The 24,843-nt window shown below is 44.6% G+C and overlaps 1 protein-coding gene and 1 non-coding gene across 5 annotated transcripts in view; one reads left to right on the forward strand and one right to left on the reverse strand.

The window, feature by feature from the left end:
• The window catches only part of scn5lab (sodium channel, voltage gated, type V-like, alpha b), a 480,040-nt gene that overhangs the window by 347,849 nt on the left and 107,348 nt on the right, over positions 1–24,843 (reverse strand). For all 4 annotated transcript variants that reach the window (XM_072254130.1, XM_072254129.1, XM_072254125.1 and 1 more), the window contains exon 2: positions 16,244–16,386. The gene's annotated coding sequence lies outside the window, so the exon portion shown is untranslated. The remainder of the gene's footprint in view (positions 1–16,243; positions 16,387–24,843) is intronic.
• trnak-cuu (transfer RNA lysine (anticodon CUU)) lies at positions 15,412–15,489 on the forward strand. Its single transcript has one exon. It is a non-coding gene; the product is annotated as a tRNA-Lys (tRNA).

Below are 24,843 nucleotides of genomic sequence, written 5' to 3' on the forward strand. Positions count from 1 at the left end.
CAAGATGCATAAGCTCGGACAGGCCCATTGTCTCTGCCTGCTCCTGCCCCCCTGAACTCGTGTCCTCATACCTTGACTCCATTCTATCCCTCTTGGTTCAGTCCCTTCCTACCTACATCCGCAACACTTCTCATGCCCTTGATCTCCTCGCTAACTTTCAGTTCCCGAGCCCTGACCTCCTCATTTCCACTATGGATGTCCAGTCCCAATACATTTCTATTCCCCATCAAGGTGGCCTTAAAGTCCTCCACTTCCTTCTCGATAAAAGAATCAACCAGTTCTCCTCCACAACCACATTGGTCCAACTCACCCTCCAATTATTTTTCCTTCGGCTCCTCCCACTTTCTCCAGACTTGAGGGGTAGCCATGGGCATCCACGTCACCCCCAGCTATGCCTGCCTTTTCGTTGGCTATGTAGAACAGTCCAAGTTGCAAGCCTGCCCCAGTAATGCTCCCCAACTCTTCCTCTGCTGCACTGACAACTACATTGGTGCTGCTTCCTGCACCCATGCTGAGCTCATCAATTTCATCAACTTTGCCTCCAACTTCCACCCCTGCTCTTAATTTCATCTGGTCCAGTTCTGGCATCTGTCTCCTCTTTCTCGACCTCTCTGTTTCTATCTGTGGAGACAAATTGTCATCTAACATCTTTTATCAACCTATCGATTCTCACAGCTATCTTGACTATACCTCTTCCCACTCTGTTTCCTGTAAAAATGTATTTCCTTTTCTCAGTTCCTTCATCTCTGCTGCATCTGTTTCCAGGATGGGGCTTTCCTTCCCAGGACATCAGAAGTATCCTCCTTCTTAAAGAATGGGGTTCCCCTTTCCCCACCATTGATGCTGCCCTCACCCGTACCGCCTCCATTTCCGAGACAGCCATTCTCACCCCATCTTCCCGCTGCCTTAACAGTGATAGATTTCCTTTCACCTTACCTAGCACCCTGCATTCAACACATCATTCTTTTCAACTTCTGCCATCTCCAAAGGGATCTTACCACCAAAAACATTTTTACCTCCTTCCCCCCCCCCACCCCCAGCTTTCCACAGGGATCGCTCCTTCCTTGATTCCCTTGTCCATTCATCCCTCCCCACTAATCTCCCGGTCAAAGTGCTACACCTGCCCATTCTCCTCCTCCCCCACCTCCATTCAGAGTCCCAAAAAGTCCTTCCAGGTGAGGCAACACTTCACCTGTGAATCCACTGGGGTCGTCCATTGTCTCCGGTGCTCCCCATGTGGCCTCCTCTATGTTGATGAGACCCATTTTAAAGTGGGGGGGGGCACCTCATCGAGCACCCCCGTTCCGTCAGCCAAAAGCGGAACTTCCCAGTGGCCAAATATTTTAATTCTGATTTCCATTCTCATTCTGACACGTTGGCCCAAGACCTCCTCTTCTGCCACAATGAGGCCACCCTCAGGGTGGAGGAGCAGCACTTTACATTCCATCTGGGTAACCCCCAACCTGATAGCATGAATATCGATTTCTCCTTCCAGTAAAAAAAATTCCCTCCCTCTCCCATCTTCTTCTATTCCCCACTCTTACCTCCTCTCACCTGCTGATCACCTCCCCCTGGGTCCCCTCCTCCTACCCCTTCCCTTATGGTCCAACTCCCCTCTGCTACCTCTTCAGCCCACTTACCGGAATTTATAATTTATGTTAATGTATAATTTATGTTAATGTACCCTGCTGCAGCTGCATAATGCTAATTTCTATGGCATTAATACCCTGTGCACAATATGTACACACAGTGCCCACTTTATTAGTTACACCTGTCCACCTGCTCATTAATGCAAATATCTAATCAGCCAATCATATGGCAGCAACAATGCGCAGACGCACACAGACATGGTCAAGAGGTTCAGTTGTTGTTCAGACTCAACATCAGAATGGGGAAGAAATGTGATCTGACTGTGGAATGATTGCTGGTGCCAGAAGGGGTGGTTTGAGTATCTCAGAAACTGCTGATCTCCTGGGATTTTAACGCAAGACAGTCTCTAGTGCAGGGGTTCCAACATTTTTTTATGCCATGGACCAATACCATTAAGCAAGGGGTCCGTGGACCCCTGACCGGGAACTCCTGCTCTAAAGTTTACAGAAAATGGTGCGAGAAACAAAAAAAAAACCTAGTGAGCAGCAGTTTTGTGGGCGAAAATGCCTTGTTAATGAAGAGGTTAGAGGAGAATGGCCAGACCGGTTCAAGCTGACAGGAAGGACAGTAACTCATACAACCACACGTTACAACAGTGGTGTGTAGAAGAGCACATCACGTCAAACTTTGAAGGGGATGGACTACGGAAGCAGAAGACCACAAATATACTCTCCGTGGCCTCTTTATGTCCACTAAGTGTATATGCCTATGAGAACAATAAATTTGAAAACTTGAACTTGCAGATGTTAAAGGTAATGGTGAAAGTGGACAGGAGTGGATAGAGGCTATGTGGTATCGCAAGTAAACGACAGCTGAGATGGGCTCTGAAACCCCTTCTGACTCAGAGCGGATGTAAAAGGAGCTTTCTTTCAAAACACTGAGATTTGTGTTACTCCAAATTACAGAGGGCCACAATTTTGAAACAAGCATTCTGAAATCGACAGCAGAGAATGAATTATTATGCAAAAATCATTGCTTTTTTTTAAGACTCAGAACACAATTTTGAGTACATTTTACTCGGATCGCTGGGGCAGAGATTGGAAGAGGTATGTATGAAACGAAAGACAGAGACCTACAAATTTGAAACAGGGAATCTGAAATCAGCAGACAGAATTATTATGCAGAAATAAATGCTTTTTTATTCTTCCCTCAGAACACAATTGAGCACAGTTCACCCGGATCGCTAGGGGAGAGACAGACAAAAATATTGGTAAAGCAAAAGACAGAGAACTACAAATTTGAAACAGGGATTTTGAAATCAGCAGACAGAAGTATTATGTAGAAATAAATGTTTTTTTTCTAAATGCAGAACTCAATTTTGAACATTTCATCCAAGCAAGAGATGGGAAGAGGTAGGGATAAGGCAATAGACAAAATTGTAATCCAAACTGAGACTATTCGATATTTGGAAGGGGATGCTGGTGTTACAGCCAAAGAGTACAGTACAAAGAAATATCCTGTAAAAATGCCAAGTTTACATGTAAGTCACTTAACTGATGAAGAAGACATAGAAGAGAATATTGAGGACTTGTGTTGATGAATATTTCACATTAGATGGTCCAGTGAAGTCAATGGAAGAGATGACAAGAGATTTTATTGAAGTGAGCCAGGAAGTGACTCCTTCAAGTCCTGTAGTGGAGACAATGGTAATGACATAGGTTCCTTTGAGAAACTTAAAGAGGGAAACCACAGATGGGCAAATCCGGTGAAGATGTGAATTACCCTGTTCAGAAGAGGAAGATGGCGTAGTTAATGTGAATAAATGACATAAGTGATGATGCGAAGATGCAGAAGCCACGTAGAAAGAGGGAGCTGAATTGAGCACTTCTCAGTCCTCCATATGCCTTCACGCCCCTGAACAATTCTTACATGACTCACAGTTAGTGTAGCTAGACACAAGTTCACCCGTGCTATCTGGGTCACACACACAGAGCGCTGGAGGCACTCAACAAGCCAGGCAGCGTCTATGGAATAAACAGACGACATTTTCAGGCAGAGACTTTTCATCAGGACTGAGAAGGAAGGGGGAAGAAGCCAGAAAAAGATGAGTGGAAGGAGTACAAAGTGGCAGGGGATGGTTAGATGGGGGAGAGGGGATGAAGTAAGAAGCTGGGAGGTGATTGGTGGAAATGGATGAAGGAGAAGGATTCTGATAGGAGAGGAGAGTGGACCATCAAGATTCAAGATTGTTAAATGTCATTTCCAGTACACAAGTGTAAAGGAGATCAAAATAATTGTTCCTACAGATTTGATGCAGCACAAAAAACACAACAAATATGAATACATAAGATGGGAGAAAGGGAAGAAGAAGGGCCACTAGAGGATGGTGATGGACAGGTGAGGAGAAGGGGATGATAGAGAACTAGAATGGGGAATGGAAATAGAGACAAGTAGTGTGAAATAATTGTACACTTCCCTCCATAGATGCTGCCTGACTTGATGAGTTCCTCTGGCACTTTGTGTACGTGCTTTGGATTTTGATTATCTGCAGAATCTCTTGTGTTCATGATATCTGGGCCCTCAGTTTATCACTTTCATTCCCTTCAAAGTATAAACTAGTAAGCGATACTAAACCTTTTCTACCTCCAAGCTGACAACTTACTTGAATCCAGCAACAAAACAGGTTGAGTCTCTGGGCTGTGGTGTGCTTATACCAGCAGTTCGTGCAGCTGGAACCTCCGATCACCTTGCTGCATCACAACTTTGGATATGCGGGCAAATCCAAAAACTCTAGGCCGATTGACAGGCCACCTAGCCCAACTCCCCAGGAAGCAAAGCTATTATTGTGACCTCCAACTATTCCCATTCAAATCCCAATAATCTCCCGGAATCTCACCAGTAAAGGCAAAGGAAGACTTGGTTCTATGGAAAAGTGTTCAGGAAGTCTTCTGGTGTTACAGAACATAGTACATTCCAGGAATAGTCAAAATCAAAGTAAATTTGTTACCGAGGTATGTACTTGTCACCATATACAACCCTGAGATTCATTCTTTTGCAGGGAAATAAAAAAATCCAATAGAATTCATGAAAACCTAAAGCATAAGCAAAGACTGACAACATGTGCAAGTAGAACGCAAACACGAGGAAATCCGCAACCTGCTGCAAAGTGATGGGAAATACGTCCAGTGCTCCTGATGCAGCCTTCTATATATTGGCGAGACCCGACGCAGACTGGGAGATCATTTCGCTGAACACCTACGCTCTGTCCGCCAGAGAAAGCAGGATCTCCCAGTGGCCACACATTTTAATTCTACGTCCCATTCCCATTCTGACATGTCTATCCACGGCCTCCTCTACTGTAAAGATGAAGCCACACTCAGGTTGGAGGAACAACACCTTATATTCCGTCTGGGTAGCCTCCAACCTGATGGCATGAACATCGACTTCTCTAACTTCCGCTAATGCCCCACCTTCCCCTTGTACCCCATCCGTTATTTATTTATTTATATACACACATTCTTTCTCTCTCTCTCCATTTTCTCCCTCTGTCCCTCTGACTATACCCTTGCCCATCCTCTGGGTTCCCCCCCACTTTGTCTTTCTCCCTGGGCCTCCTGTCCCATGATCCTCTCATATCCCTTTTGCCTATCACCTGTCCAGCTCTTGGCTCCATCCCTCCCCCTCCTGTCTTCTCCTATCATTTTGGAACTCCCCCTCCCCCTCCAACTTTCAAATCTCTTACTAGCTCTTCCTTCAGTTAGTCCTGACGAAGGGTCTTGGCCCGAAACGTCGACTGTACCTCTTCCTAGAGATGCTGCCTGGCCTGCTGCATTCACCAGCAACTTTGATGTGTGTTATGTGCGAGTAGAAGACAGATTGTGCAATATACTGAGTACATGAGTTGTAGAGTCTTTTAAAGTGAGTCTGCAGGTTGCAGAATCAGTTTGGTGCTGAGGTAAGTGGACATTATCCACGCTGGTTCAGGAGCCTGTTGGTTGAAGGATACTGTAGTAATTGTTCCTAAACAGGCCCTTCATCCCACAATATCTCAGCCAAATTAAACTGATCCCACCTGCCCATACACTTCCACATACCTCACTTTGCTGCCTGTTTATGTATCTGTCTAAATGCCTCTTAAACATTACTATCATATCCGTTTTCACCACCTCCCCCCCAGCAGTGCATTCCAGGTATCTACCATTTGCAGCATAAACAAAAATTACCTCATAAAACTCCTTTAAACTTCTCCCTTCACACCTTATGTCCATGGCCTCAGGAATCTGACAATTTCATTATGGGAAAACAGATTCTGATTATCTACCCACCTTATTTATTTTTATAAATTTGTACAGCATATGGTAAAAGGCCCCTTTGGCCAATTACACCTATGTGACCAACTAGCTACTAACCCATATGCCTTTGGAATGTGGGAGGAAACCAGAGCACTTGGAGGAAACCAACACGGTCATGGGGAGGATATACAAACTCCTTACGAACAGCGGCGGGAATTCAACCATGATCAGTGATCGCTGGCGCTTTAAAATGACTGCACCAACCACTACGTCTCCACGCTATCCTGTTCCTTGCGGACAACAAGCCTCAGCATATTTGGTCGCACTACCTGCTTTTATTTCAGGTTTCCACTGCTTCCAGTTTATCTTGTTCCCTCAATCTGGTGATCAGCTCCCTGTGTGTATGTGTTAGTATTTGGCCCGCAGAAACACCCACCGATCTTAATGTCCGTCCAACCCAAGATTTGGTTGGAACCTATCTGGCGGGCAGTTGTTCACCACAGGACAGAGGGTGAGGTGGACACAAACACAAGAGTTTCTGCAAATGCTGGAAATGCAGAGCAACGCACTAAATTTTATGTTATTATTTAGCGATACAGCATGATAACAAACCCTTCTGACCCAACGACCTCGCATTGTCCGCATTGTCCGAATTCACCCAAGTGCAACAGAGCCCACACTGCTGTATAACCTATTCAGTTGCAACAAGTTGCAACATACCTCACACTATAATGTAACCCTATATTATACAGCATTACACTTCTATAGATTTATAGATTCCATCACAGCCTGCTATGATGTGTTTAACACCAATGCCCTTGAATGGAAAATCCTGCAAACAGTAAAGGACACAGCCCAGTCTATCATGGGTAAAGCCCTTCCCACCATTGAGCACATCGACACGGAGCATTGTCACAAGAAACCAGCTCCCATTGTCAAGAACTTCCACCCTCTAGGCCATTCTCTCTTCTCACTGCTGTTATCAGGTAGAAGGTACAGGAACCTCAGGACCTACACCACCAGGTTCAGGAACAGTTATTACCCTTCAACCATCAGGCTCTTGAACCAGAGGGGTTAACTTCCCTCAACGTCACTTGCCCCCATCGTTGAAATGTTCCCACAACCTATCATACATACAGATCTAACATACAGAGATGCTTTGAGGAAAGAGAAGCAGAATAGACAGGGTAAAGACAGTAAGATAGAAGGGCTGAAATGTATGTACCTCAATGCAAGAAGCATCAGGAACAAAGGTGATGAACTGAGAGCTTGGATACATACATGGAATTATGATGTAGTGGTCATTACAGAGACTTGGCTGGCGCCAGGGCAGGAATGGATTCTCAATATTCCTGGATTTCAGTGCTTTAAAAGGGATAGAGAGGGCGGAAAAAGGGGAGGAGGGGTGGCATTACTGGTCAGGGATACTATTACAGCTACAGAAAGGGTGGGTAATGTAGCAGGATCCTCTTTTGAGTCAATATGGGTGGAAGTCAGGAACAGGAAGGGAGCAGTTACTCTATTGAGGGTATTCTATAGGCCCCCTGGTAGCAGCAGAGATACAGAGGAGCAGATTGGCGGGCAGATTTTGGAAAAGTGCAAAAAAAGCAGGGTTGTTATCATGGGTGACATTAACTTCCCTAATATTCATTGGCACCTGATTAGTTCCAAGGGTTTAGATGGGGCAGAGTTTGTTAAGTGTGTCCAGGACAGACTCCTGTCACAGTATGTGGACAGGCCAACCGGGGGAATACCATACTAGGTAATGAACCGGGTCAGGTCACAGATCTCTCAGTGGGTGAACATCTGGGGGACAGTGACCACCGCTCCCTGGCCTTTAGCATTATCATGGAAAAGGATAGAATCAGAGAGGACAGGAAAATTTTTAATTGGGGAAAGGCAAATTATGAAGCTATAAGGCTAGAACCTGCGGGTGTGAATTGGGATGATGTTTTTGCAGGGAAATGTACTATGGACATGTGGTCGATGTTTAGCGATCTCTTGTGGGATGTTAGGGATAAATTTGTCCTGGTGAGGAAGATAAAGAATGGTAGGGTGAAGGAACCATGGGTGACGAGTGAGGTGGAAAATCTAGTCAGGTGGAAGAAGGCAGCATACATGAGGTTTAGGAAGCAAGGATCAGATGGGTCTATTGAGGAATATAGGGAAGCAAGAAAGGAGCTTAAGAAGGGGCTGAGAAGAGCAAGAAGGGGGCATGAGAAGGCCTTGGCGAGTAGGGTAAAGGAAAACCCCAAGGCATTCTTCAATTCTGTGAAGAAAAAAAGGATGACAGGAGTGAAGGTAGGACCGATTAGAGATAAAGGTGGGAAGATGTGCCTGGAGGCTGTGGAAGTGAGCGAGGTCTTCAATGCATACTTCTCTTCGGTATTCACCAATGAGAGGGAACTTGATGATGGTGAGGACAATATGAGTGAGGTTGATGTTCTGGAGCATGTTGATATTAAGGGAGAGGAGGTTTTGGAGTTGTTAAAATACATTAGGACAGATAAGTCCCCGGGGCCTGACGGAATATTCCCCAGGCTGCTCCACAAGGCGAGAGAAGAGATTGCAGAGCCTCTGGCTAGGATCTTTATGTCCTCGCTGCCCACGGGAATGGTACCGGAGGATTGGAGGGAGGCGAATGTTGTCCCCTTGTTCAAAAAAGGTAGTAGGGACAGTCCGGGTAATTATAGACCAGTGAGCCTTACGTCTGTGGTGGGAAAGCTGTTGGAAAAGTTTCTTACAGATAGGATCTATAGGCATTTAGAGAATCATGGTCTGATCAGGGACAGTCAGCATGGCTTTGTGAAGGGCAGATCGTGTCTAACAAGCCTGATAGAGTTCTTTGAGGAGGTGACCAGGCACATAGCTGAGGGTAGTGCAGTAGATGTGATCTATATAGATTTTAGTAAGGCATTTGACAAGGTTCCACACGGTAGGCTTATTCAGAAAGTTAGAAGGCATGGGATCCAGGAAAGTTTGGCCAGGTGGATTCAGAATTGACTTGCCTGCAGGAGGCAGAGGGTGGTGGTGGAGGGAGTACATTCAGATTGGAGGATTGTGACTAGTGGTGTCCCACAAGGATCTGTGCTGGGACCTCTGCTTTTCGTGATTTTTATTAACGACCTGGATGTGGGGGTAGAAGGGTGGGTTGGCAAGTTTGCAGACGACACAAAGGTTGGTGGTGTTGTAGATAGTGTCTAGGATTGTCAAAAATTGCAGAGAGACATTGATAGGATGCAGAAGTGGGCTGAAAAGTGGCAGATGGAGTTCAACCCGGAGAAGTGTGAGGTGGTACACTTTGGAAGGACAAACTCCAAGGCAGAGTACAAAGTAAATGGCAGGATACTTGGTAATGTGGAAGAACAGGGGGATCTCGGGGTACATGTCCACAGATCCCTGAAAGTTGCCTCACAGGTGGATAGGGTAGTTAAGAAAGCTTATGGGGTGTTAGCTTTCATAAGTCGAGGGATAGAGTTTAAGAGTCGTAATGTAATGATGCAGCTCTATAAAACTCTGGTAAGGCCACACTTGGAGTACTGTGTCCAGTTCTGGTCGCCTCACTATAGGAAGGATGTGGAAGCATTGGAAAGGGTACAGAGGAGATTTACCAGGATGCTGCCTGGTTTAGAAAGTATGCATTATGATCAGAGATTAAGGGAGCTAGGGCTTTACTCTTTGGAGAGATGGAGGATGAGAGGAGACATGATAGAGGTGTACAAGATAATAAGAGGAATAGATAGAATGGATAGCCAGCGCCTCTTCCCCAGGGCACCACTGCTCAATACAAGAGGACATGGCTTTAAGGTAAGGGGTGGGAAGTTCAAGGGGGATATTAGAGGAAGGTTTTTTACTCAGGGAGTGGTTGGTGCGTGGAATGCACTGCCTGAGTCAGTGGTGGAGGCAGATACACTAGTGAAGTTTAAGAGACTACTAGACAGGTATATGGAGGAATTTAAGGTGGGGGCTTACATGGGAGGCAGGGTTTGAGGGTCGGCACAACATTGTGGGCCGAAGGGCCTGTACTATGCTGTACTGTTCTATGTTCTATGTTCTATGGACCCACTTTCAAGGATTCTCCCTCTCTATTGCCCAACGCCGGCCCCCTAGGCCTGAGTCGACGTAGTAGTAGTAGTCATCTGAATGCGCCTGATATTTATTGTTTATTTATTACTATTATTTCCTTTTTTGTATTTGCACAGTTCGTTGTCTTTTTGCACGCTGGTTGAACGCCCACATTGGTGCAGTCTTTCATTGATTCTATTAAGGTTATTATTCTACTATGGATGTACTGAGTATGCCCACAAGAAAATGGATCTCAGGGATGTATATGGTAACATATATGCACTTTGATCATAAAGGTACTTTGAACTTTGAGCTCACACTGAGTACAGCCTGCACTGCCGTATTACCCACTCAGTAATAAACACAAATTGCAATATAACTCACACTATAATATAACCCACACAGTGGTGTAAACACACACTGCAGTGTAACCCACACTGAATAATGACCGGCATTGTAATACCATGCATACTGAAGTACAAGCCACTGAAATATGATACACAGCAACATTTAGCCCGTGCCCAAAATGCAACATTTACAGAAAACACATTAAAATCAAATCTGCTTTAAAGATCAATCGTACTAAAATCTAAAGCACACTGAAAAATAACTCATAATGAAATAAAGCACACGGAAATAGAGTCTAACTAACTTAAGATAGAAATATGAGCAATATTGATATGTAAATCACATCAAGACCGAAAGGTCTCTGAAATATAACACACATTGAAGGGAAGTGCATTGGAATGGAACAGCCTGAAATACAGGGTCGCGTTTTGCAGATTTTACCAGCAGGTTCAGAATCAGGTTTGATATCACTAACATATGTTGTAAAATTCATAGTTGTGCAGCAGTACTACTGTACAATTCATAAAAAATCTATAAGAAATGTATGTGTATGATATATATAATATAGGGTCCCTTGAGGTTGTAATCACCGGGGGTGGTAATGGGGATAAGCTCCCACTACTTATTAAATGATCCCAGTTGTGTGCACCTCAAATAGCCTCTGACAACCAAGTCCAGCTCCTGGCCTTCACGTGTGGCTTAGCTACTAAGCCCAGCAGGACCGTTTCTACTGACAGGAGGAGGGGCAAGGGTGGGTATCTGGCACCTGAAAACCAGTCGCTTCAGGCAGATTGGAGCTTGTCAGCCGTGGTTGGCAGTTTGTCTAGGAGAAGGAAAACCCTGATCTCATACCTCCGCTACCCGACGGCTGTACCCACTCATGGGGAAGGCTTCGGGAGTAAGCTCAGAGGGAAAAATCCAGAGCTGGAGTCTCTAAAGCAGTCCTAAATTGAGTTCAATGCTGACTGGTAAACTCCTGTGACACTGCTGGTGCCAAACTGTATCGGTCTCTGCTGTTCCTTTGGGTTCATCGGATGCGTGGAGAGGGGGAGCTTGCTACATGGGCAACAGCCCGCTCTCCATATCGTCCTGCCCAGGGTGGCGTATCTAGACAGTGAGGATGCAAGATCCATGGTTCCATGGTCAACCCTGATGGACAGAGGCCTCATATAATATATAAATATAAATATACAATATATATAAATTAAATATTGTATATACATTACATGTATATGAAGTAGGCAGTGCAAAACGAGAACAAAAATAGTGAGGCAGTTCACATGGAATGACTACTACGTCTCTGTGTCAATAATTTTCACGATTCCCATACACCAGTCCTGGCGTGGTTCAGCCTACCCCCCTGTCAGGTAGTCCTATAGGCCAAATTGTTTTTGTTTTTCACACCATTGTCTGTAAACTCCAAAGACTGTTGTTCGTTAAAATCCACCCTGTCTGGCTCCCACAATTATTCCACAGTCGAAGTCACTTTGATCACATTTCTTCCCCATTCTGATGTTTGATCTGAACAACTGAACCTCTTGACCATGTCTGCATGCTTTTAAACATTGGATTGCTGCCTGCTGATTAGATATTTGCATTAACAAGCAAGTGTACCTAATAATCTGGCCGTTGAGTGTCCATTAATAAGCACTAGACCACATACTAATCATTGGGAAACACTGTTTATAGTCACCCTCCAGCATGACAAACAACTTTACCACAACGCCCTGGTTTTGGTTCTATTGCCAGCTTCTTATCCAAGAATGACAGGTGACTTGATAGAAGTGTATAAGATGATAGGAGGCATAGATCGAGTGGATAGCCGGGGTGGAAATGGCTAGTACAAGGACACATCATTTTAAGTTGATTGGAGGAAAGCATAGGGGGAATGTCAGAAGTAAGTGTTTTACACAGAGAATGGTGAGCACGTGGAATGTCCTGTCAGGGGTGGTGGTAGGGGCATTTAAGAAACTCTTAGGTAGATATATGGATGAAGGAAAAATGGAGGTCTACGTGGGAGGGAAGAGTTAAATTGATCTTAGAGTAGGTCAAAAGGCCAGCACAACTTAATGGGCTAAAGGGCAGATGCTATGTTATTATGGTCTATGTTCTAAGCTGACACTGCCCTCCTGTTCTGTCAAGTTTCTATTTCATTAGCCTTTAATATGGTATTTTGTCACTTTATTAACAACATATAATCAACATGCACTGTATTGCCTTTATTCATCTTTACTGTTATGTCATCAACAAATACAGTCAAACATAATCTGCTTTTCATAAATCCACACTGAATCTCGCTAATCGCGCAAACCTCTCCTTCATGAAGTGCTTCGAGAGGCCAGTCATAGTGCGCATCAGCTCCAGTCTTCCACGCAACCTCAACCCACAGCAATTTGCCTACGGCTGAAACAGGTCAATGGCAGATGCCATCTCCTTGGCCCTACACTCATTTCTGGAGCATCTGGACACTAAACACACCTAGGTCAGACTATTGTTTATTCAGCACATCTCTGCCTCCAGTGCTATGATTCCAAGGAACATCCCCCTCTGCAATTGAATCCTTGTCTTCCTGACCAACAAACCACAATCAGTAAGGACAGGCATCATTCCCTCCATCAAGATTACCCACCACACTGGTGCCCCACAAGGCCCCGTGCTCAGCTTCCTGCTCTACTCCCTCCCTGTGCCTGTGCACTCAATACTGCGTGGCCAGATTCTGCTCTGAGTCCATCTACAAGTTTGCCATAATGGGCTATATCTCAAATAACATACAACATAGAACCTAGAAATCTACATCACATTACAGGCCCTTCGACCCACAACGTTGTGCTGACCGTGTAACCTATTCTGGAAACTGTCTAGAATTTCCCTAGCGCAGAGCCCTCTATTTTTCTAGGCTCCATGTACTTATCTAAGAGACTCTTAACAGACCCTATTGTATCCGTTTCCACCGTCACCGGCAGTACATTCCGTGCACCCACCACTCTCTGTGTGAAAAACTCACCCCTGACACCCTCTCGGTACCTGCTTCCAAGCACCTTAAAAATATGCCCCCTTGTGTTAGCCATTTCAGCCCTGGGAAGAAGCCTCTGGCTATCCACACAATCAATGCCTCTCATCATCCAGTACACCTCTATCAGGTCATCTCTCATCCTCCGTCGCTCGAGGGAGAAAAGGCCGAGTTCGCTCAACCTATTCTCATATGGCATGCTCCCCAATCCAGGCAACATCCTTGTAAATCTCCTCTGCACCCTTTCTATAGCATCCATAATGATCAGTCAAGGTGCAGGAAAGAGATAGAAAGCTTAGTGACATGGTGCCATGAGAACAACCTTTCCCTCAATGTCAACAAGACAAAAGGGCTGGTCTTTGACTTCAGGAAGGGAGGAGAAGTGGCTGCTCTTGTATATATCAACAGTGCTGAGACTGAGAGATTCAAGATCCTAGATGTGAACATCACCAGTGCCCTCTCCTAGTCCAGCCACAGAGACACCACAGCCAAGAGAGCTCACCAATGCCGCTACTTCCTAAGGAGACTAAACAAAATTCATTAGCTCCCGTCAATCATTGCCAAGTTTTATTGAGACATGAAAGAAAGCATCCCTCCCTGGATGCATAACGGTTTGGTATGGTAACTGCTCTGCACACAACCACAACAAAAAAACACAGAGAGTCATGGACACATCTCAGTACATCGTACAAAGCAGCCTTCTCTCCCTGAGTTTTGTCCACACCTCTTACTGCCTCAGTAAAGCAGTCAGAATAATCAAAAACCCTGCTCACCCCGGACATTCCCTCTTCAATCAGACAGAAGATACGAAAACCTGAAATCACGTATCATCTGGGACAACTTCTACCCAGCTATTAAACAGTTCCCTAGAATGAGATGGACTCTTGGCTTCATAGTCTGGCTGGTTATGATCTTGCACCTTATCGTTTACCTGTGCTGCACTTTCTCTGTAGCTGTTACACTTTATTCTGCATTGTGTTATTGCTTTACCTTGTTCTACCTCAATGCACTGGGTAATAATCGGATCTGTATGAACAGTATGCAAGACAACCTTTTCTCTGTATCTTGGTGCACGTGACAATAATAAACCAGTTCCAATTACTGATTACAGTTCCTGAAACTTTATTCAACACCGATTTAAAAATTGCTCAGCCTGGAATTACTAGAAAAAAACACTCTTGTATTCTTCTCGTACCGGGAATGTCACATTTGCCATTTTCCAACCCTCTGGCACCTCCACCGTTTCTGGGGAATATTAGAGGATTATGGCTATCTCCCCTGAAAATTCCCTAAAAGTCCCTGGAAGGTAGAATTTGCCGTCATCACCATACAGTGTATTTAGCTCTGAACTTAGAACCGTACAGCAGAGTAAAACACCCTTCGGCCCATCATGCCAAATTAAAACAATCCCACCTGCCTCCTCATGGCCCAGGCTCAGTGGCCACTTTATTAGGTACACCTGTTAACCTGCTCATTCATGCAAATATATTTAAACAGCCAATCATGTGGCAGCAACTCAATGCATAAAAACATGCAAACAAGATCGAGAGGTTCAGTTGTTGTTCAGACCAACGATCAGAAATGTGATCTAAGTCACTTTGACCATGGGGTGATTGTTGGTGCCTGACAGGGTGGTTTGCATAGCTCAGAATCTCCAGGGATTTTCACACACACCAGTGTCTAGAGTTTACAGAGAATGGTGGCAAGAAACAAAGCAATATCCAATGAGTGACAGTTCTGTGGGCAAAAGTGCCTTGTTAATGGCAGAGGTCGGAGAACGGCCAACCTGACTGGAAGGCGACATTAACTCAAATAACCAAGTGGTGTGCAGAAGAGCATCTCCGAATGCACAACATGTCGAACCTGAACGTGGACAGGCTACAGCAGCAGAAGACCACAAACATACACCCAGTGTCCACTCAGATACAGGAGGTACCTAATAAAGTGGCCACGGGATGTATATTCCTCCATTCCCTGTATGCCCATGTATCCAACAAAAGCCTCTTAAACAACCCTCAGCTGATTGTGGTCAGATTTCTGGCTACCTATCCCAACCTTCCATCTCCCATCTTCCATGAGTTGTGAATCCAAGTCAAACTGTTCCTGTGTGTGCTAGCTCAGTCGGCAGAGCATGGGACTCTTAATCCCAGGGTCGTGGGTTCAAGCCCCACATTGGGCATTCATTCGCCTGGCCTGCTGCGTTCACCAGCAACTTTTATGTGTGTTGCTGTGTTTTTATCATTGTTAATAATCCCTTCCGTAGAACCTTAGAATTATATTCTGTCAAATCTCTTAAGAATCATAGTAGATAGAACAGTACAACACAGGAACAGGCCAGTATATCTCCAGCATATCTCTGCTATCAGCTTCCAATATCTCTACCATCTCTGCTGCTACGGATATCTTAACACAGCTGCAGAGCACTCCGGGTGGCAGGGTGGAGATACGGTTCTACCAAAGGAGGTGTGAAGCGCTCTTTCCCTCCGCTAGCCTGCAGGTCACCCTTGGGCAAGGTGTAGCACCCGCTTAGCCCCCCCCAGTCAGAATCAAGTGAAGCCACGGGAGCAGGTGGTGGATGGCCGTATGAGCAGCCGGTGCAGATCACAAGTCCTGGTTATGTGACATCTCTGAAGAGTATTTATAATGGCTTTGGTCACGCATTTTGCAACGACTCTGTCCAGAACAAGGCAATGGTAAACCACTTCTACAGAAAAAAATTGCCAGGAACAATCATGATTATGGATAGACCATGATCACCCACATCAAACAACAGAGCACTCGATCAGTATTGTAGCCTTACGTGTATCACCTGCTTTGTCTTCAGTGGGTCCCAGTTTACCTTTAATTACCTGCATACTACTTGTACGATAGAAAGAGATTTTACGGTTTCCCAAGGCAAACTTTTTAGTGAACCTTGAGCAAAGTGTTAAATGCTTACCACCTGATGCTTCTGCGAGCCACAGTGTATTAGAGATACAAATTGCACCCCATTCCAGCACAGTACCAATTTCCCACTCGGGCCAAACTCTCGACTTGGGTACTTGGTTTTGCACTCAGATGAAAGACATGCGATCACTCACGCTGGAAAATAACAAAATTAAATTTAACACACCATGAAATAAATAGACTGGAATATAAAATTTACTGAAGTCTAACCAGACAGAAATATAATCTACACTAATGATTGACACACACTGGAAATATAATATAATATAATATAATTATTACCACAATAAAATCCACGAAGAAATATAACCCACTCTGATGTATAACACACATTAGAATATAATACGCACTGGAATCTGACACACAATGAAATATAACAATGCTATGGACATCCCAAGCCCGGCTGTGAAAGGAGGAGGGTTGGGATGGCTACAAGAGGGTCTCCAGACACTGGAAATCCAAAGCAACACACACAAAATGCTGGAGGAACTCAGCAGGCCAGGCAGCATCTATGGAAAGAAATAAACTAGGCAGTCGGCATTTTGGGCCGAGACCTTTCTTCAGGACTGGAAAGGAAGGGGGAAGATGCCAGAATAAAAAGGTGGGGGGTGGAGGGAAGGGAAGGAGAATAGCTGGAAGGTGATAGGTGAAGCCAGGTGGGTGGGGAAGGTAAAGGGCTGGAGATGAAGGAATCTGACAGGAGAGGAGAGTGGAAGCAAGAGAAGGACGAGGTGATAGGCAGGCGAGGAGAGGTAAAAACACCAAAGTGGAGAACAGAAGAAGTGAGAAGGGGAGAGAGAATTTATTTTACCGGAAGGAGAAATGGATGTTCATGCCATCAGGGTGGAGGTTACCTAGATGGAATATGGGGTGTTACTAGCAACTCCATCCCATAAGAACCCAGAGCTACAGAAACACCAACAGAAGATCCGAGGATCTCATCCCAGGGAGAGGAAGGATACACCGAGAAGATGGGAAAACTTGAAAGACTGACTCGAGACAGAGGACTCCGGCAAGCTCCTATTGGCGGCCTGTGCCACAGTAGAGCTGATGGGCTTAAAATAACAAGAAAGAATATAACACACACAGATATTCAGTGGAATATATCCCACTGTTATTTAACCCACACAGAAATATAATCCACACTGGAATATAATACACACAGATATTTAACTTATGAAGATAGGTTGAGCGAGCTAGGAATTTTTGTCTCATTGGAGTGAAGGGGGATGAGCTGTGACTTAATAGAGGTGTACACAATGATAAGTGGCTTCGATCAAGTGGATAACTAAACACTTTTTCGCAGGGCAGAAATGGCTAATACAAGGGGGCATGATTTTAGGGTATTTGGAGAAAAGTATAGGGGGAATGTCAGGAGTAATTTTTTTTTACAGAGAGTGCCTGGAACACACTTTCGGTGGTAGAGGCAGATACACGAGGGACATGCAAAAACGCTTACATAGGCACATGGATGATAGAAAAATAGAGTTATGTAGGCGGGAATGGTTAGATTGATATTACAGATTAAAAGCATGGCACAACATTGTGGGCCAAAGAGCCTGAACTGTGCTGTAATGTTCTATGTCTTATGTAGAGTATACACATCCAGATATTTAACCCACACAGATATCCACCCACACTCAAATATACACACAGATATTTAACCCACACGGATATCTACCCACACTGGAATATACACACAGGTATTTAACCCACATTGGAATATACACACACAGATATTTAACCCACACAGACATCTACCCACACTGGAATATACACACACAGATATTTAACCCACACAGATATCTACCCACACTGGAATATAACACACAGAGATAACCCACACAGATGTCTACCCACATTGGAATATACACACACAGATATTTAACCCACACAGATATCTACCCACACTGGAATATAACACACAGAGACACTTAACCCACACAGATATCTATCCCACACTGGAATATATACACAGAGATACTTAACCCACACAGATATCTACCCACACTGGAATATAACACACAGAGATAACCCACACAGATGTCTACCCACATTGGAATATACACACACAGAGACACTTAACCCACACAGATATCTATCCCACACTAGAATATAACACATATTTAAACACAACCTACAGTGAAGTTAGATTCTCATAGCCATGTAATCTACACTAAAGTATAATGTATAATGAAGTATTAGTCACACTGTAGCGTAACACAGAGTGAACAGACTCACACTGTAATATTAGTCACATTGTAATATAATCCACACTGCAAATATAAACAACTCTGAAACAGATCTCACATGTTAAAATGCAAAGTACATTGAAACACAAGCCACATGGAAATATATATCATATGTTGAGCTACCATCCGTACCGAAATATAGAAACAACACTGAAATGTAACTAGGGCTCAGAGCTTTCATTGCTTAACCAAACATGTCTAAAGGCCTGCACGAAAAGTGGTATTGTTTTATTCTGTTAAAGCTTTGGAGCAAACCAGTATTGTCAAAGTCACTAACGCTAACCGTACAACTCTGGAATGTGGGAGGAAACCGGAGCACCTGGAGGAAACCCACACAGTCACAGGAAGGACGTAGAAACTTCTTACAGACAGTGGTGGGAATGGAACCTTAATTAGTAATTGCTGGCTCTGTAAACTGAAACGCTGGTCACAACACTACCGTATTAGGCCAGTCATTCTTGAGATCATCCCTGTGAACCCCCTCTGGACCCTCTCCAGGGCCAGCACATCCTCCCTGAGATCTGGGAGGGGGGATCAGCAAGACAGGAATCAACGACTCTGTCTTTTCTACTCACTGCCTCAGAGAAACAGCCAGATAGACAAAGACCACACCCACCCCAGGCATCCTCTCTTCTCTCCTCTCCCATCGGGCAGAATATACAGAAGTCTGGAATTATGTTCTTCCTGTGCTATGTTGTACTGTTCTATGTTCTCATCCTGTCATTCCAACTATAGAATCCACACCAAATTTCAGACCTTGATTTATCCATCACATGCACAGTGAAATGTGCTGTTTGTGTTAACAACCAACGTGCCCAAGGATGTGCTGGGGGCAGCCTGCAAGTGCTGCCACACACCCTGGCACCAGCATGGCATACAGCACCCGCCGTGCTCAGCAAAACCTGACCACTAACTCCCCTCTCCATCCCCAAAACCATCCCCGCAACCCTTAAAATGTAAAAAAACAACTGAGCCTAAACCAGAACAAGTCAACTGGTTGAAGGTTTCTTGTCTCTGCATTTCCTGTCACTCAGATTCTAACCATTCTCGACACGGTTGGGACGGTGTGGTCAGTTGAACATCACCGACAATTCATCGCTTTGCATGATTTGTCTCTGAGAATCGTCACCTTGCTGTGGTGGAGAGGCTTGAGAGTTCTGAGATCTTGAGAGTGATGCTGTCTGGTGCTCAGCCCCCAGCGCTTAACTCTTGGTGGGGTCACTCGTGGTGGCAAGGTCCAGGGAGAGGTTCTAGACAAAGAGTGACCCAACCAAGACCTCAGTGGTGAAGCTGGCAGAAGATGACAACACATCAGAAAGGCAGCAAAGGGTCCCCAGCTGTCTTGCACTGGACCCTGACGCAAATCTGTCGAGGACCATGTGGTGACTGCCTGTGCATCAGCCTTCCCACGTTAAACAGTCAGAAACAGGCAGCCCCCATTAATGGAATCCACTCTAACATCCCAGATTAAGTCCCATGACAATCAGCAAGAGGTAAAGGGGGCAGGATTGTGCTCTCTACAGCCACTAACAGATAACTCCCACAGAACTCAATTCGCACTACTATCAGCTGTCCATCAGAACCCATTGTATTCAGTTCCCATAATAAACACAAGCAGCTGCGTCCCTAATGAGAAGTTTCAGCTCATTTCACACTGCGTGTCCTGACAGTATAATGAGGGATATTAAGAAGAAGCATTGTTGCAATGCCTTCGGTCATCTGCACAAGTCCCACTGCACTTTACAGCCAATGGAGCAACTGGCAAAGGGTAATTGGTGCATTAGGGTCACGTGTACTGAGAGACAGTGAAAAACCTGTACGAAAATTTCCATACAGACCATTTCAAAGCATACCAAGGTACATAGTGGAAGGAAAAAGCAACGACAGTTTGAAGTTCAAAGTAAATTTTATTATCAAAGTACATATCACCAGATAGAACCCTGAGATTCTTTTTCCTGTGGGCAATACTCAGCAAATCTATAGAATAATAACTGTAAACAGGATCAATGAAAGATCAGCCAGAGTGCAAAAGGCAACAAATGCAGATAGACATAAATAGCAATAAATAACCAGAGCATGAAATAACAGGATAGAGAGTCCTTCAAGTGAGATCATTGGTTGTGGGAGCATCTCAACAGATGAGTGCAGTTATCCCCTTTTGTTCAAGAGCCTGATGGTTGAGGGGTAGTAACTGTTCTTGAACCTGGTGGTGTGAGCCCTGAGGCTCTTGTACCTTCTACCTGACGGTAGCAAAGAGAACAGAGCATGGCCTGGGTGGTGAGGACCTTTGATGATGGACGTTGCTTTTCTACGATAATGTTTCAGGTGGATGTGCTCAATGGTGGGGAGGGCTCTTTCCATGATGTGCTGGGCTGAATCCACTACCTTTCGTCGGATTTTCCGCTCAAAGGAATTGGTGTTCCCACACCAGGCTGTAATGTAGCCAGTCAGCACACTCTCCACCACATGTCGATAGAAGTTTGTCAAAGAAGAATATAGTGTTATGGTTACAGTTACAGAGCAAATCTGGATCTAGAAGTCCTACATTGAGTTCATCGCTGACTGGCAACAGCTACAATGCCGCCGGAGCCAAACCGTATCGGTGTCTTCCTTTCCTTTGGGTTCATCGGATGCGTGGAGAGGGGGTCTTGCTACATGGGCAGCAGCTTGTTTTCCATGTCGTACTGCCCAGGACACTAGGCAGCCGGTGTCCAGGACACAGGACACAGCCAGGTCGACCCTGTCCGACAGAGGCCTCAACTCAACAGAGAGAGTACAGTGCAGGTAGACAAGGCCACAATGTGAGGGCAAGAGTTCTTACTTATTATACAAGAGTCATAGAGTCAGAGCACAGAAACAGGCCCTTCGACCCATCTGGTCAATGCTGAACTATTATGCTGCCTAGTCCTATCGACCTGTACCTGGACCATAACCCCCCAGGCCCCCCCATCCATGTACCTATCCAAATTTCTCTTAAATATTGAAATCGAACCCACATCCACCACTTCCATTGGCAGCTCATTCCACACTCTCACTACCCTCTGGGTGAAGAAGATCCCCCGCAAATTCTCCCTAAACATTTCACCTTTCACTCTTAATGGCATCTTATAGCAGTGGGACAGAAACTGTCGCTGAGCCTGGTGGTGCATGTTTTCAATCCTCTGTACCAACTACCCGATGGGAATGAAGAACAGGGCTGGGACGGATCCTTGAATACGTTGGCTGCTTTCCTGAGGCAGAGGGAAGTGTGGACAGAGTCGGTAAGATATAGGAGCAGAACTGGGCCATTTGACCCATCAAGTCTGCTCCACCATTTCACCTGATCCAATTTTCCTCTCAGCCCCAATCTCCTCCCTTCTCCCCATGAACTTTCACACCCTGACTTATCAAGAACCCATCAACCTCCTCCTTAAATACGCCCAGTGACCTGGCCTCCACAGCCGTCTATGGCAATGAATTCCACAGATCTACCCCATCTAGCTAAAGAAGTTCCTCCCCGTCTCCGTTCTAAACATTCAACATTCAATAGGTTTCTAAATTACAGCGAGTACAAGCCCAGAGCCTTCAAATGCCCTTCGCTCTCCATGGAGTACGGCAGAAACGTTTTCCTGACCGTTGGGTCTCAATGTACAGCTCATCTGCCCAGTCCACCAGAGCTGACTTCACATGCTAGGGCGGGCATTCACCTATCTTACTGGGGCACGAGGCCACCGGCTACCCTCACCTGGCAAAAACAATGTACCGGGGTGTGACCACTGTCACTGCAAACAGCTACTTGAAGCCACAAGTGAGAGCTGAGTGTCATTTAAATTAAACAGATTGAATCTTTGCTGAAACTACAGGGGCAGGAATTTCAGAAGAATGTGTTAAGCATTCGGTTTTCATACCTCAGAGGTCAGAATATGCTTTGACAATCCAAAAACATTCTGCTATTAAATTTGCTTATGTCAAGTTTTCCAGAGTTCACTGGTGCATCTTGCTGTTAAGACATGACTGCTTTGGTAACGTTTAGTTTATCTAACAGTCTAAACCTCAAGGTACTTTCTTCCCATCAGATTTCTGAACCCTCTGTGAACACATGGACACCACCTCGTTATTCCTTTACTTTGCATTAGATATTTGAAATTCCAATTGGTTTATTATGAAAGAGAGATGAGATTTATTTGCCACATGTACATCAAAACATACAGTGAAATGCGTCACTTGCGTCAAATCAGTGAGGATTGTGCTGAGCAGCTACTGTCACCACACTTCCAGTGTCACAATAGCACGCCCACAACTCACTAACCCTCACCATACATCTTTGGACTGTGGCAGGAAACCAGAGCACCCGGAGGAAACCCATGTGGTCACGGGGAGAACGTACAAACTCCTTACAGTCAACACCGCACGCTGTCAGAGCAGTGCTGCCAGGATAATCAAGGATACGACCCACCCAGCCAACACTCTTTTCGTCCCTCTTCCCTCCGGGAGAAGGCTCAGGAGCTTGAAGACTCGTACGGCCAGATTTGGGAACAGCTTCTTTCCAACCGTGATAAGACTGCTGAACAGATCCTGACCCGGATCTGGGCCGTACCCTCCAAATATCCGGACCTGCATCTCGATTTTTTTGCTCTACTTTACTTTCCATTTTTCTATTTTCTATTTATGATTTGTAACTTAAATTTTTAATATTTACTATCAATTTGTAATCCAGGGAGTGGGAAGCGCAGAATCAAGTATCGCTGTGATGATTGTACGTTCTAGTATCAATTGTTTGGCGACAATAAAGTATAAGGTATAAAGTATACTGAGGTATAGTGAAAAGCTTGTCTTGCAGACCGTTCATACAGATTAGATCATTACACAGTGCATTTGAGGTAGAAAAAGGTAAGACAATAACAATGCAGAATAAATCATCAAAAAAATACTCTTAGCAATTCTAAATGGGGGAAAGAGAATTTAGATTGAAAAGTGTAAAACGATTACAATAGAAATAATGAGTGGATCTATAAGGAGACGCTCATGATGAGTTGGCAGTAATTTTATGTCTTTGCACTGTACCTCTGCCACAAAACAGCAAATTTCACATCGGTAACATCAGGGATAATAAATCTGATTCTGATTCTGAATACATCTTTCACCTCATTAGGACACAGCCTGTTCGGGGGGGGAGGGGGGGAACAGAGTTTAAGATTTGCACTACTCCTTAATAAGAACGAGCTTCCTGATATTGTTCCCATGTAATCTTGTGATGGTGTTGGGTTCACTGTCCGCAAATTCAAAAGAAGACTTTAAGCCTGATCCGATACAGATTCTCTCACAATAGGGAGGTTATACTCTTGCCCACCTACTCTCCAAAGACTAGCTTACTTCCTTGTCTAGTCTCTGTGGTGAGGTCAATCTGCCAATACCAACTGCCTCAGTGGTGCTCCCCTCCCCCCCTCACCAAGGAGGAGATACTTCCAGCTAACAAATTAATTTAAACACAGTTTTATTTTATTTTTAATGATATACGTTAAATCTAAACAAATAGTCCTCAACACACATTTAAAACTCAAAGGATTTCACATTTATAAAAGATTTCCAAATTCCAAAAGATTTGTAAATGAGTTGCAGATGATCAAGTCTTCTGTTACAGAAACTGAAGTTTGAGGAATGAAATCTAGTTCTTCTTTCTGTCCACCCCACCTTTCTGTTATTCTCCTTGTCATTCCTAACAATCCCTAATGCTTTCACACATTTATACTCTTTTGCTACTAGTTGATATTATTTGCATGTGATGTTTTCCAGATACTTTTGCTGGGGCAAAGTAAGTCACACAGATAGGCTAAAACAGGGGGTTCCACGGACCCCTTGCTTAACAGCATTGCTCCATGGCATCAAAAAAGTTTGGAATGAAAATTCCTGGTCTAAAAGCTTCTGGGGACAGAGATCTCATTCACCCAAAAAAATAATGCTGTGAGGGCTAACTCTCTGAGTGAATATCCCAACCATTAATAGATCAACTATGCCTGTGACCATATCTGAGGTGCTAAATGACATAACCCTTTTGTCTTGCATTTGGCTAACTTCACTTTGCAAATCATATCTCTTGAGCAGCCAACCCCTTGCTGTGGGACAGCACCCTGTGCTCTGTAAACAATGCTATTTGCAAAACTGGGCTTTTAACTTCAAACTGATTGCTGCTTCCGATTTACACTAAAAACTGAAGACTGGTTCTTGTTTACAATAAGAAGCTGAGCAAGAAGTTTAACTTTGTCAAAAATAACTCTGACCCTCTGGAAATATCATGCTGCTGTGTTAGAAGGCTGAGATCAGCAATAAGCCTCTCGGGTGTGGAAAGTGAATATCTATCATA

This window comes from Mobula birostris, chromosome 3 (assembly GCF_030028105.1).
Source record: "Mobula birostris isolate sMobBir1 chromosome 3, sMobBir1.hap1, whole genome shotgun sequence".
NCBI lineage: Eukaryota > Metazoa > Chordata > Chondrichthyes > Myliobatiformes > Myliobatidae > Mobula > Mobula birostris.